Source organism: Myotis davidii, unplaced genomic scaffold, assembly GCF_000327345.1.
Source record: "Myotis davidii unplaced genomic scaffold, ASM32734v1 scaffold399, whole genome shotgun sequence".
In the NCBI taxonomy this organism is placed as follows: domain Eukaryota; kingdom Metazoa; phylum Chordata; class Mammalia; order Chiroptera; family Vespertilionidae; genus Myotis; species Myotis davidii.
This window is the reverse complement of record NW_006292094.1, coordinates 5,881,177-5,889,823: the sequence shown is the minus strand read 5'-3', so window position 1 is coordinate 5,889,823 and position 8,647 is coordinate 5,881,177. Positions and strand designations below refer to the sequence as shown.

The 8,647-nt window shown below is 54.1% G+C and overlaps 1 protein-coding gene across 1 annotated transcript in view; it reads left to right on the top strand.

Annotated features, from left to right (window-relative positions):
• The window catches only part of SDK1 (sidekick cell adhesion molecule 1), a 455,450-nt gene that overhangs the window by 84,858 nt on the left and 361,945 nt on the right, over window positions 1–8,647 (top strand). The gene's annotated exons all lie outside the window — the stretch shown is intronic.

Genomic DNA, 8,647 nt, shown 5'->3' with positions numbered 1-8,647 from the left:
CCGTGCACCTGACGCTCACGGGCTGGTCCTCGGGGCAGTGCCGGCGACGCCACCGCTGGGCACGTGAGGTGGCTTTCGTGGGCCGCGTGTGGCTGTGATTGGCAGCCTGCCTATAGGGTGTGTTTCGAAATAGCTGGACCTGGGCCCTTCTGTAGCTGTTGCCCCTTTTTCCTTCTTCTGTTTTTTTCCGCATATATTTTTATTGATTCCGGAGAGGAAGGGAGAGGGAGAGAGATAGAGACCTCCATGATGAGAGAGTCATGGATCGGCTGCCTCCTGCGCGCCCCCTACTGGAGATCAAGCCTGCAGCCTGGGCATGTGCCCGGGCTGGGAATTGATCCGTGACCTCCTGGTTCATAGGTTGACACTCAACCCCTGGGCCACGCCTGCACTTCTTCTTTGTACTATAGTTAATGCAATATGCTGGTGAGAATCCAGCATCACCTTGAAAATGACATTCTGAAGGACAGTAAAAGGCAAAAACATATATGGGGAAAGTCTTTCTAGAAGAAACTTGCTATTCTAGGCATTCATTCCTCTTGGCTTTCTGTTCAAGACTTCTGCCCAAACTATCGCCATGAATGACTGGGCCATACGGAGATTGGCTGTAAAAGGTGTTTCAAATTAGCTGGTCTCGCCAAGAGCCTGGGAGGTGGGGCCGGCTAATGAAGCCGGCCCTTGGAGAGGCTTTATTCGACCAAACGGAAACCTTTTTCTGAGAAATTCATATTACTTTTTAATACACTTGTCTTGGTTCATACCCCAGGGATTTATTTAAGTTATAATTGAATATTGCATTTTTAAGAAGGTTTCTTAATTTATTGCTTCCTTCAGCAAATTTTGCTCAGTGTTGTTCTGTCAGAATAATTTAATTTCACATCAGCTAATTTAGCCCGCATTAATATTTCCCCTGGAATTTGGAGAGCTTGGCAGGCTGGCGCAGGTGGTGAGAGAGAGCGCGCTCCGACAGGCAGCCCACAGTGTGAGGATGAAGCCGGCTTCCGCCTTGGGGGTGATCTGCCCCTGATTCCATGGCTCCTTCCAGAAAGGTCCCTTCCTCCGAAAGCCGTCCTTCCTTCACCCTCTCCGGAGGCCCCTCCCTCCCCTCCCCTCCCGCAGGGAAGCACCCTGGAAACTGAGTGTAGAAACAGCAGGACACCTGTTGCTTAGCGACAACAACAGCAGTCCTTGCGGTGGCAACAATGGGCCTGATAATCTAGACCCGATGAAAGCAACCTGGTCCGACAGCTGGGGCCTGACCCCGGAACTGCTAGCGGCACGCAGGAGGCCTTGTCAGGACAGGCGGGTCCGCGGGCTGGGGGCTTGGAAAGGGATTGCTGTGCCAGGCGCCCTCGCCCCCCCATTTCCTCCTCGCGCCCTCGTGCCGCCCCCCCTTCTCAAGCCCCTTGCTCAGCACCTGGGCTGTGCCTGACCAGTTTCCGACGGGAGGTTTGTTTTGCAAAGCGGGTTTGCTCCCGTGGGAATGAAGGGCCCAGGAGAAGAGCAGCGGTCGGACGGTTGATCAGGCTGCTCCGGCAGGAGCCTTGCCTTTAGAGATGGGAGCGTGGAGAGTCACGGGGAGAGGGGAGGGGGGAGGGGACCCCAGCTGGGGCCCTGGTGGGGCCTGGCCTGGGGAGCTGGGGCGGGAACTAGGAGAGGACATCCCACGGGACTGGCTAGGGGCGCACAGCTGGCTCCATTGGGTCCTGAGCTGCAAAGGGCTTGGGGGCAAAATAGAGAAGTGGCAGCCATGGGCCAAGTCCCGCCCCTCTGGGCCCACAGGCCAGGGACATGGCGTGGCTCGCCTTCCCGGCTTCCCACGGGGTTCGGAGTTCTGTTGTCATGGGCGGCCTGGCCACCGCCGCCTCTTCATTCCGTCTCTCACTGCGAACAGGAAATGCATCGGGCAGCGGAATTGTGCTGCACGCACTGCTGCGGGGAGAGTGCTGAGTAATGTGTGGGCCTCTGCTGGGTGGTCAGATGGTTAGAGCATTTCCCACTGTGCCAAGGTTGTGGGTTCGATCCCGGTCAGGCACAGCCAGTGAATGTATAACTATATGGAACAACAAATTGATGCCTCTCTCTCTCTCTCTCTGTCTCTCTCTCTCTCCACCCCCCTCCTCCCCCTCTCTCTCCCCACTCCCTCCCGCTTTGGGCTCTGTCAGTGGGCCTTGCTCCCAGCGGGAAGATAGCGATGTCTGGGACCTATTCCTCTGCCGGTATTACTTGAAATTCTCCTGTGATGCCGTTTCCCTCTGCTCCCATTTATTTATTTATTCAGCCACGCGTGTTCCCACTGTGGACTCCTGGGATCTGCGTTACTCCCAGGACAGTAACCTGTGTGACTTTGCAGTTCCCTGTGTTTACAATGTCACAGCTGAGGCCTTGGGAGCCTCCTGGGGTCGCGCTGGTCCCTGTGGGCTTCTCAGCGCCCCTTACTCTCCACCAGCCCTGCTCCAAGCCGTCCTGGAGGCTGACTGCCGCCCGGGGCCCGTCATGTCTGTGCGGGTCCGGTCTCTGCCGTTGGGAAGGCGAGTGGAGCCTGCGGTCTGGGCCCGAGCGTGCTTCTCACTGGACTGGCCCTGCTTCTAGGCTTCCTGGTGGACACGCACGCTAACCCATGTGCACACACAGGCTGTTTCCTTCTGCGTCCATCCACCTGTGTATCTTTAAGAACACCCGTGAGCGAGCTCGCACACTGTCTCCCTGTAACCACGCACACCTCCTGTTCTCTCTTGCCCACGACAACCTGTCAAACGCTGTTCTCCGAGGCTGGGAAGGGCGCTCCTTGTCCTCCATCCGTCACATGATTTCCCCTTCATTCAGCGCTCATGTGTCACAGCTGCACCCCAGCCTGGGGCTCCTAGCATCCGGGTCATTGTGGTTTAGTTTGCAAACAGTAGCGCTTCCTCCCCATGTACCTTCCTGTGGGACCCACAGAAGCGGAGTGTGTGCATCGCACAATTCACCTGTGTCACCCACCTGTGTTCCCATGTGGAACACCAGCGTCACCCACCCGTGTTCCCATGCAGAGCACCTGTGTCACCCACCCGTGTTCCCATGCAGAGCGGCTGTATCACCCACCCGTGTTCCATGCAGAGCCTGTGTCACACCCACCCGTGTTCCCATGCGGAGCGGCTGTGTCACCCACCCGTGTTCCCATGCGGAGCGGCTGTGTCACCCACCCGTGTTCCCATGCGGAGCGGCTGTGTCACCCACCCGTGTTCCCATGCGGAGCGGCTGTGTCACCCACCCGTGTTCCCATGCGGAGCGGCTGTGTCACCCACCCGTGTTCCCATGCGGAGCGGCTGTGTCACCCACCCGTGTTCCCATGCGGAGCGGCTGTGTCACCCACCCGTGTTCCCATGCGGAGCGGCTGTGTCACCCACCCGTGTTCCCATGCGGAGCGGCTGTGTCACCCACCCGTGTTCCCATGCGGAGCGGCTGTGTCACCCACCCGTGTTCCCATGCGGAGCGGCTGTGTCACCCACCCGTGTTCCCATGCGGAGCGGCTGTGTCACCCACCCGTGTTCCCATGCGGAGCGGCTGTGTCACCCACCCGTGTTCCCATGCGGAGCGGCTGTGTCACCCACCCGTGTTCCCATGCGGAGCGGCTGTGTCACCCACCCGTGTTCCCATGCGGAGCGGCTGTGTCACCCACCCGTGTTCCCATGCGGAGCGGCTGTGTCACCCACCCGTGTTCCCATGCGGAGCGGCTGCGTCACCCACTCGTGTCCCTTGAGGCAGTCCTTCCCTCCAGCTCTGCCTCCCCCTCACTGTCCCTTCTGGCCGCGCATGCTCCTGTGCAGTGTGTCTGTACACGGATCTCGGTCTCTTGGGAGATGCACTTACAAGGCGCTCACGCCATCGGGCGCACCATGCTTCGCCCCTTTGATGCGGAGGCCCCGTCGCCCTGAGGCACACGTCTGTCCCCGCCTCTGGGGAAGGGCGCTCAGGGTCGGGGTGACTACAGCGAACGTTTCCTACACGGTCGTTTGTGAACCTACGTTTCCAGTTCACGTGGGAGGAGACCTGGGAGTGGGTCAGGTGTCCTGTGGTTAGTTCTGTGTAAGGTTTACAAAATGTTTGTTTATCTAGAACATAGAATAAACAGCACCTTTCCCTAGTGAACATTTTTATCAAATTACATACAGCTCTTTCTTTTTCAGTGTATTGCCTCTTATTTATTTAATTTTATTTTTCCATCACTATTTATTCCATGTCTTCCACCTCACCCCCTCCACCACCACCCGCAGTCATAAAGTTGACTGATTTCCCCCTTAATTTCTTTGAAAAACTCAGTCGTTATTTTCTCGATCAAGCACATTTTTCTTTTGATCCATACTTAGCGATTGATTTAGTTATTTGTTGGCAAGTCATCTGAGCAAATGAATTCATGTCCCATTTCATTTCGCCTTGCCTTAGAAATATAGGCCTAATCATTGTACAGGGTGATGAAAAATGGGAGGGAGGGAAGGGGGGGAGGAGAGAGAGAGAGGGGGGCGGGGAGAGAACTGGAGAAGCAAGGTCAGAAAACCCCTGGGATGTTGGGAGGTGAGGGGAGGTATGGGAGGACTGGGGAGTTTGGTGACAAGCTGGCTTAGGGCGCAGAAACGCCAGGGCTGCCGGGACTAAGTAACACAGGAAACACGAAAGTTATGAAATCACATGGGCCTGGAGCACGGAGACTCACACATCTGGAAATTGATAAGGAAAATCCCAAGAACAATATTTAAGAACGACTGTGAAATGTGCGTTTGCTTCGACTTAGGGCGAGCCGAATGCGGGGCTTTGCACTGGGGCTCAGTCCAGAGGCGGGGTCAGCAAACATTGTTTCTAGGGACGGTCATCAGCTGCTGTCTGAGATGTTTCCTTACGGGGAGCTACAGTCACAGAGTGCCGGCAGGTGACAGCTACCTGCTATGTCTTCCTGGGCCCGGCTCCTTTCACCACGACTTAGCCACTAGTCACTTAAAGCGACCGAAGATGGAATTCTTACGTTGAATTATTTCGGGGTGAACACCATGGCCTGCTGATTCTCTGCTGGAGAAGACATTCCTGTTAATAAGATTTAAATGTCCCAGACAGTCCTTTCCTCGCCCTGGTCAGTGGTTTCTGGTGCAGGTAACACTGCCCCAGGGGGCTGTGTGGGAAGTTTAGGGGGGCATTTCTGGGGGTCCCAGCTGTGAGGCGCGGGGAGGGCAGGTGCTGGCCCCCTGCAGGGCTCAGCCAGGTCCTGCAGGTGAAGGCTGGTCTGAGCCCCCACATGTCTCTCCCACGTGTCCCGGGAGGTGTACACGCGCTGAGAGAAAGGAACAGCCCTTCATCAGGACCCCGGCCTGCTATGCCATTTTTAAATAAACACAGAGTCTTTCTGCAGTTTTAACACACACTGAAAATATCCCCAAATGCAATTACTGAGTGAATGAGGGAAAATGGGACTTTGTTTTGCTGGGAACTTTGCCAAGCACCGTTCAGCATCTTGGCGAAGCCGCGTGGTGTCTGAGCTGTGGTGCAGCTCGCCTGCGTCCACCTTCACCTGTGGCTGCGGTGTGCGGTCCCGGGACAGGGGAGCTGAGGTCGTCGGAATAGACGCGGAACCAGATGCCTTTAATTAGCAGAGGAGCCTGAAGTGTAAAGATACCACACTCTAATGCAGTGGTTCTCAACCTTCTGGCCCTTTAAATACAGTTCCTCATGTTGTGACCCAACCATAAAATTATTTTCATTGCTACTTCATCACTGTCATGTTGCTACTGTTGTGAATCGTAATGTAAATACCTGATATGCAGGATGGTCTTAGGCGACCCCTGTGAAAGGGTCGTTCAACCGCCAAAGGGGTCGCGACCCACAGGGTGAGAACCGCTGCTCTAAGGGTTTTTTTTTAATATAAAGGTTAAAAAGCCTTTGTTGGTAAGGTTAATGTTATTTGTTATCGTTCTCTTTTGTTTCTGTGCTGTGATCCTATGAGCGTGGTTGTAGAGTTACAGACTTACGTGATGTGGGAGATGCCAGTCACAGCCTCGCCCTGACCCGTGCCCAGGGTCCGCCCAGGACTGTGCGGCAGCATCTCGGTCCTTCCCTCCTGAGCACTGGAGACGGGACCCGTCACTTGGCGTGATGGACATTCGAGATCTGAGGGTGTCCCCCGGGTGCGTTCTCAGTGCCCTGTCCCATGTCACCTCACACAGGATTGTGACGTTGCCTCAAATTGAGTCTCTTTATTTCTGGGAATATCACATATTTCTTTTTATTTACTTTAATACTGTGTGGTTTGTCTTGGACTTCACTTTAGTAAATATCTTATTTCTCCATTCTCTTATTTACAGACTAGAGGCCCGGTGCACAAAATTTGTGCCCAGTGGTGGAGGGTCCCTCAGCCCAGCCTGCTCCCTCTCTAATCCAGGACCCCTCTTGGGATGTCCAACTGCCGGCAGTCAGACATCCCTCATCCCTCTCGCAATCTAGGACTGCTGGCTCCTAACCACTCCCTGCCTGCCTGCCTGCCTGATCGCCTCGAAGCACCTCTGCCTGCTGACCTGATCGCCCCTAACCACCCCTTCCTGCGGCCTGAACACCTCCCTAACTGCCCTCCCCTGCTGTCCTGATCACCCCCTTAACTGCTCCCCTCTGCTGGCCTGATCACCCCCAAACTGCTCCCCCCTGCAGGCCTGATCGCCCCTAACCGATTCTGCCTTGGCCCCTGTCACTGAGGCTTTGTCGGAAGGACATCCAGAAGATGTCTGGTTTAATTAGCATATTACCCTTTTGTTAGTATAGATAAGCCTAGTCTGTTATTTATCCTAGCCTTAACATTTTAAATGTTTAAAACTTTAAAAATTTTTATTGAGGTATAACTTACCTATATAGTTAAGTACACAAACCTTAAGTGTACAACTCAGTGGGTTTTTCAACATTTTATTATGAACATTTTCAAACGTAGAAAGAATTGTAAAGTGAACACGTGTATACCCACCACCCGGATTCTACAGCGAACGTTGGCTTCTCCCTGTGTCCGTGCATCGGCCCGGCCTGTGTTCCCGCCAGCACACTCGTTCGCTGGTTTACTTCAAAGTACGTTGCGACGTCGGACACTCCACGCCTCAACTCTTCACCTCGCATGTTGCTAACAGCTGTAGTTCTCGCTCTTTCCAGGTGAAATTGGCAGACAGTGCAATGCCTGGACAGTCAATGTGCTATTTGATTCTCTTTTCACAAGGTGCACATCCTCCGTACACAGCTGGCCCCATCGCCATGGAAATCACCGTCACCAGAACGGTCCCCTCTTCCCGCTCACGCCTGACCCTGACCCTGACACTGACCCTGACCCCAGGGAAATGGCTGTTCTGGGTCCGGGATGTTTTCACCAGCCGAGCCTTGGGGTTCTGGGTGACCCGGAACCCTCAAAGCGGGGTCACCGGGTCAGAACCGTTTTTATCCCACTTACATGGCTGCCCCTTTCCACGTCACTCTCGTGCGTGTCCAGGGTTCCCGGGTCTACGCGGCGGCTGTGCCTCACAGTGTTACCAGGTTCCTAGTTCAGTGAGGGTGGTGAGCCGAGAGAGGGTGGACGCCTTACACATGATGCCAGGCAGGTGCTCCGTCCGCCGGACAAGACGCCCTCCTCCTGCATCAGCTGCCTCCTCAGGGCCCCGTGCGCGCCGGCAGGCAGCTCCTGGATAAAACAGCCGCTGCGCACAGACTCCAGGCAGCAGCAACGCTCACCGCTCAGTGTAAAAGGGAAATAAAAGAAAGAAACTCTTAATGAGTGTGTATTTCATATGTAAATTGGATGCAGAAGCAGCTACGAGAATCCAGCTGTCTTCTTTTAAGCCAAATATTAAGGACATTTTCAAAAATGTAAAACAGTATCATTCTTTCAACTATTTTTTGTTTTGGAAAATATCATTTTCTATAAACTATTTTATGTGTTCATCTTTAAGGCTTATCATCTCTTTTTAATGAATTCAGTGAATATGTTAAGTTTATCAGTTTAAAAACTAATATGATAATGGAAATAGAACCGGCACCAATCACAGCTTTGGGGGTTCCCAGTAACTACATTCTAAGACTGTGAGGGTACTGAGGCCAAAAACATGGGGGACCCTGGGTAGCCCCTCGCAGAGCTGCACGTAAACCGTCAGCCGTCCAGCCTGTGTCTGCTTTGGTTAAGGCTTATGTGACGCGTCCATGTTGTCTGGGCCGTCGGTAGTTTGTTCACTTTGTTGATAAATAATATTTCATAGTTTGAATAGACCCTGTCAGTGAGTCCGTAAGGACACACACACACACACACACACACAGAGAGAGAAATACAGACGTGTGTGCGTGCACACACATGGAAATACACAGAAACACACACACGGAAACACAACCACACGCACACACAAGGAAACACATGCAGACACACACACAGGGAAATACACACACATGTGTGTGCGTGCACACACACGGAAACACACGTGTGTGTGCACACGGAAACACATGCAGAAACACACACACACACACATACGGAAACACCACCCAGATCAGGACAGAGCGTGTGGCCATTGTTACCTCCCTGCAGAGGGAGCTGAGGTTCCGACATCCAGAAGCTCCTGGCCCGGAGCCGAGGGCGTCTCCCTGAGGCCTGGCTGCCGGCACAGAC